Source organism: Phocoena phocoena, chromosome 8 (genome assembly GCF_963924675.1).
Source record: "Phocoena phocoena chromosome 8, mPhoPho1.1, whole genome shotgun sequence".
Lineage (NCBI taxonomy): Eukaryota > Metazoa > Chordata > Mammalia > Artiodactyla > Phocoenidae > Phocoena > Phocoena phocoena.
The window spans coordinates 60,327,855-60,333,854 of NC_089226.1; the positions used below are offsets into that span (position 1 = coordinate 60,327,855).

Here is a 6,000-nt window from a genome sequence, read left to right on the forward strand (position 1 = left end):
CGATTCGGGAAGATCCCACATGCCACGGAGTGGCTGGGCCCGTGAGCCATGGCCGCTGAGCCTGCGCATCCAGAGCTTGTGCTCCGCAACGGGAGAGGCCACAACACTGAGAGGCCCGCGTACCGCAAAAAAAAAAAAAAAAAGAAATAACATCTTCAGCCTAGTTGGTGAAAACTGAAAATATCAAGCTGTAAACGTGGGGGGGGGGCGGGGGGCAGGGGGCAGGGGGTAGGGGGAGAGGTTCCTAAACGTTTAGATGTTTTCTATTCTTCAAATAAGTGCTGCAGTAGCTTAAGTTTGGAAAAACACTGGGAGACTAGACACTTCTTTAAAAGCACTCTTCTTTCCACGACCCACTTATAAAGTTTGTTTTATCTACTAGTATAAGAGAAAAAAAATAATAAAGTTGGTTGTTGGTTTCATTCTGTTAGTTTTGGTATTTCTTTGCCCCCACACCAAATCCTCCCCCCAAATAAGCAACTGAATTAAAAAATAAATAAAAGAAAAAATTTAAATAATCTCTTCCAGTTCTCAGAGCTTTGTATAACACTATACAAAATTATTATCATTTAGGGTTGATGTTTTTCACTAGCCCTAAATTTTTAAATTGTAATATACTCCTTCAGAAACCTTCATTTAACTGCTTAATGATTCCAGTCTACAAATGAGCATAGATTTTGCTCTATTGTTATAAATAATTGAATTGGGGGAAAAACTATAGTAAGCTAAACTTCACTGCTCGTGAAAGATCTGAGCTGTTGATTGCTTGTCACAGCACAGAAAAAAGGTGACAAGCAATTCATCTTGAGGTGGCATTTGTCAATCTATTAGCATTCATGTAACCTTCCCTAGTTACTCTGTGGTTTAGATTTGTACTACTGTAAACCTTGGATCAATTGACCAAAAACAAAAACCTGCCATCTAGGGTATTGAAAGAAATTCAATAAAATAATATGTGTCCCATACTTAAGGAAAGCCATGAAAATCAAACTGTTCTTTAACAGTTTGAATTTAGAATTTTCTGTTAATCACTCAAAAACAGTTGGGAGAATTAGCTCACCTTTTGAGAGTGTGAGAAGGAAAGAGTAAACGTGTTAACTTTAGTAGCAAGAATGCTGCTCTAGGGCTTCCCTGGTGGCGCAGTGGTTGAGAGTTCGCCTGCCGATGCAGGGTACACGGGTTCATGCCCTGGTCCGGGAAGATCCCACATGCTGTGGAGCGGCTAGGCCCGTAAGCCATGGCCACTGAGCCTGCGCGTCTAGAGCCTGTGCTCCGCAACGGGAGAGGCCACAACAGTGAGAGGCCCACGTACCGCAAAAAAAAAAAAAGAATGCTGCTCTAAGGAAACTAATATATTAAAGGAAATGTTATGACAGACAAAGTTGACTTTTATCCCATTTGATGCCAATATATGTGTATACAAGTCATAATCCACAAGGAGCGTTTAAGGGCAAAAATGTGGCTTCCTAGTATATAAAAGCTAATGGGCATTTGAAAAAAATACAATATTTGTACTCTGAAATTAAATAAAACCTTAGAAACAGGGCTGTGTGTGTGTGAGTCTGGTGGTATCTGCTCAAGAAGGGCCCTTTGCTGGCTCCAGAGGAACGTTGCTTGTCTAGGTGGTTATATACTGCAGAGCTGGTTGGAAGACAGGTCACGACTGGAAAAGCCAAAGAAAAGCTTCCATTAACTCCAACTTGTCTCAGGGTTTTTGTTCTTGGAAATCTTCAGCTTCCATCTAATAATGTTAGTCTGTGTCTTCTAAGTAAGCAGAAGCCTTTTTTTCTTGGTTGAGCTTTTCTTCTTCTTTTCAGTGTGCATGACACTGATCTGGATCTCCCCTATCAGCCCATCAACATCAGGTGGGTTCTTCACCTGGCAGGTGTATGTCCCATTTGTCATCAAACTGTAGCTTCCAGAGGAGGATGGAGACATCATACCACTCAGGGTTCCCATCCCAGACCACCCAGTCCTTAAAATGCCCACTCATAGGTCTGAAGGGATCCACACGGTAGTAGAAAACAAACTGCTTAGACCCCCATCTTGAGGACGGAAATTCCAGGTCACTGTTAAAGCATCACCCACAGGGGCAAAGCTGGAGAAAGTGCATTTTAACTGAACATCTGTCCCATTGACAGCCTCCAGCACATGGGGGGTGTAAATTTCCACAGCTGCTATTGGCCAAAGAGAAACTGGAGAACACTTATACCACAGAAGTCCACCCACTGGAGCGAAGGCTCCGCGCCCCACGCCAGGCCTCCCAACCTGGGGGTCCGGCAACGGGAGGAGGAATTCCCAGAGAATCAGACCTCGAAGGCTAGCGGGATTTGACTGCAGGACTTCCAACAGGACCTGCTAGTATTGAAGGGTCCCCTGCAGAGGCGGGGAGTGGCCGTGTGTCACCGTGAGGACAAGGACACTGGCAGCAGAAGTTCTGGGGAGGACTCCCCGGCATGAGCCCTCCCAGAGTCCGCCACCAGCTCCACCAAAAAGCCGGGTAGGCTCCAGTGGTGGGTCGCCTCGGGCCAAAAAACTGAAAGTATTATTCTTATTCCCATTTTACAGACGGGGAACCTGGGAGCACAGGGAAGCTAAATAACTAGTCCAAGCTTGCACAGCTAGTAAGGTCTAGAGCCAGGATTTTAATGAGGCTGTCCAACTCCAGACCCCATGCTCTTAGCCATTATGCTGTATTGCCTTCCTCCTATTTCTCACCATTCTAGCCTGTACTTCATACCGACTGGAACATAGATCTGATCTATGTTACTCCCCTTTACTTCTTCCCTTTAGAAACCTTGGTTGTTTCCCATCACCTACAGGATAAAATCTGAATTCCTTAGCGTGATGTAAGTACCTCACAATTTAGTACTACTTAGCCTCATCATCTGCTACACCTTACTAAAACTGCATGCCATTGCCCAAATGTAATAAGCTCTGTCATTGCACATGCTGTTCTCCCTGCTAGAATGCTTTTTTCTTTTTTTAACTTCTCTTTTGTGAAGCCCTACTCATCCTACTCATACTTTAAGTACTCCGCTTAAATGTTACTTCCTTGGTAAAGCTTTCCTCATCATCCCTCCTGAGTTAATCAGTCCCTCACAGCTCCTGTAAAACAGTAACTCCTCCTGTGTTCCTCTTCTGAAGTCTTTCACCAAAGCAAGAATCCTAGAGGTTTTTTCTGCTCCCTACCTGTCCCACACTGCCGTATCCTAAGAGCTTGGAGTCTACCTCCGCAATGCCTTTTAAATATACCTTTCTTTTTAGTTCCTACTGCCCTTGCCTGACAGCAGCAGTTTTGTCTCTGCCACTACGATTGCCGCCTAACTCGGTGTTCTGCCTCTGGACTCAATGTCGTGCCAGATTCATCTTTTCCCAAAGCACATACAAGTATGCCATTCTCCTGCTCAGAACCCTTCAGCACCTCGCAGTGCTCTTTAGTAAGTCACTCCTGGTCTCCACTAGACTTTCCAGTTGTTCTCTCACCTTCCTTTCAACACTACCCGAGGCCATGTTCTTTGGGCTCATATTTAGGTGAGTTATAGGTATGTTTGTTTCTACACAGGATCTTGAGCCTGTCTAATTCATCTTTGAGTCCCCAGCACACTATTTATAGGTGTTTGTTTCATGTTTATAGTTGAATGTCCCTGATTAAATTTCATTAACTACAAGTAAAGAGTAACATATCTTATGCATTTTGGAGACTTTGTATTGCAAATAGTTTTTTTTAAAAAAGGGTTTGGTCCTAAAGGGAGGAAGTTTTTAGGAAAATTGCTTGTGAGGAATTTTGTACTTTTCAGTGATGCCAGAGACATGGGATGTTATTTTATCGACTGCAGTTCAAGTTACTTAGTATCTTTAAGGATGGAGAAAATGATTCCTGCCTTGCCCATTTCAGAAGCTGTAGCAAAAATAATTTGAACAAGGATTTCCTAAGTGCTTTGTATGAATAAAAGGCTATGCTCTTTCGGCGACTGTGAAACAAGGAAGGTCCCGGCTGGGAGAAGCACGTTGGATCTGATCGTCCTCCCAGCCTTTCGACCCTCCCCCAAAGCCCCTTAATAGAATGACTTGATCCAAAAAAAAAAAAAAGGCTATGCTGATGAGAAGGGTATAGGATGTAACTGAGTTGGGCTGGAGAGAGCCATGGATTTAGACTTGAGTTCTGGTTCTGCAGCTTTGGTGGTTGACCTTGAGGCAGGTATTGTCTTCTTTTTGAGGCTTAGGTTCCTAGTTATAAAATTGGAATCAACATGCTTGCCTTTTAGGGTTCTAAATTTAGGGGGGATTAATTGAGATGTGAGACATAGCCTTCTTTAAATCCTTGAAGTCTGTTAAATAGTTAGGGTTTTTAAAAAATTTTTTATCATGGCCATGTTAGACATTAGTCCCATTTATTTTACTTATTGGTAACATATTGCCAAGTTTGGTTCTTGAGTCAATCTGGCATCCTTTTCAGAAATCCAACCCCTATTAATATTTGTATTTGTTCATTTCTGTCAGTGGTTAAAGTCATCCTGGTGTGGTAGAAGGAGAAATGGATTTGAACCAGAAAAACAGAGGTTTCGGTGCTAGGTAGGAGGTGGAGATATGGAAGATAGAGCGAGGAAGAGGAAGACAGAGAAAGAGAGAGTGGGAGAGAGGGAGAGAAGGGAAAAGAGAGAGATGTCCTCTGAGTTTTGTGGCTACTTAAAGCCTGTTTGAAACAAACCAGATCCTGGGTCGCTGTTCTCCAAGCTTATGTTCTGAAATCACAAGTTGTCTCAAATTGGCAGGCCTTGCTCAGGCATACAAATAAGTTGTAAAATTTCTGTCTTGGGCTTCCGTGGTGGCGCAGTGGTTAAGAATCCTCCTGCCAGTGCAGGGGACACACAGGTTTGAGCCCTGGTCCAGGAAGATACCACATGCCGTGGAGCAACTAAGCCTGTGCCCCACAACTACTGAGCCTGCACTCTAGAGCCCACGAGCCAGAAAACTACTGAGCCCGCATGCCACAACTACTGAAGCCCGCGTGCTTAGAGCCTGTGCTCCACAACAAGAGAAGCCACTGCAATGAGAAGCCCACGCACATCAATGAAGACCCAACGCAGCCAAAAAAATAAATTAATAAAAAAAAAATTTCTGTCTCAGTCAGAAGGTAGGAAATCTTCAGCAAAGTTGTCACATGTATTCCCTCATGGATGTAAGGGGGGACTAGAAGACCATTAAGGTCTCTTTCATCCTTGAGATTCTGTGATTTGTTGACCAGGTATAGAAAGCTGCTTTTCTTTAGGCTGTTTAGATAAATGTAATTATAAATTGCACTTTCTCTGTGGCTTTTATTTTATTCTTTAAAATTATTTTTTATTTTATTTTTAAATTTATTTTTGGCTGCGTTGGGTCTTCGTTGCCGCGCGTAGGCTTTCTCTAGTTGCCGCGAGCGGGGGCTACTCTTCATTGTGGTCCGCGCGCGGGCTTCTCATTGCAGTGGCTTCTCTTGTTGCAGAGCATGGGCTCTAGGCGTACAGGCTTCAGTAGTTGTAGCACACAGCCTCAGTAGTTGTGGCTCATGGGCTCTAGAGCACAGGCTCAGTAGTTGTGGCTCACGGGCTTAGTTGCTCCATGGCACATGGGATCTTCCTGGACCAGGGCTCGAACCTGTGTCCCCTGCATTGGCAGGTGGATTCTTAACAACTGCACCACCAGGGAAGTCCTGTCTGTGGCTTTTATTTATGAAACTTTTTTTTTTTTTTTTTTTTTTTTTTTTTTTTGCGGTACGCGGGCCTCTCACTGTTGTGGCCTCTCCTTTTGCAGAGCAAAGGCTCTGGACGCGCAGGCTCAGCAGCCATGGCTCAAGGGCCCAGCCGCTCCGCGGCATGTGAAATCTTCCTGGACCGGGGCACGAACCCGTGTCCCCTGCATCGGCAGGTGGACTCTCAACCACTGCGCCACCAGGGAAGCCCTATTTATGAAACTTTTAAATGCCAAGTATAGCTCCAGTCACTTTTCATTGTACCCCAT

At 44.3% G+C, this 6,000-nt stretch overlaps 1 pseudogene; it reads right to left on the bottom strand.

The window, feature by feature from the left end:
- Nucleotides 1-1,750: 1,750 nt before the first annotated feature.
- Nucleotides 1,751-3,513, bottom strand: LOC136126936 (myelin protein zero-like protein 2 pseudogene; annotated as a pseudogene).
- Nucleotides 3,514-6,000: the final 2,487 nt, after the last annotated feature.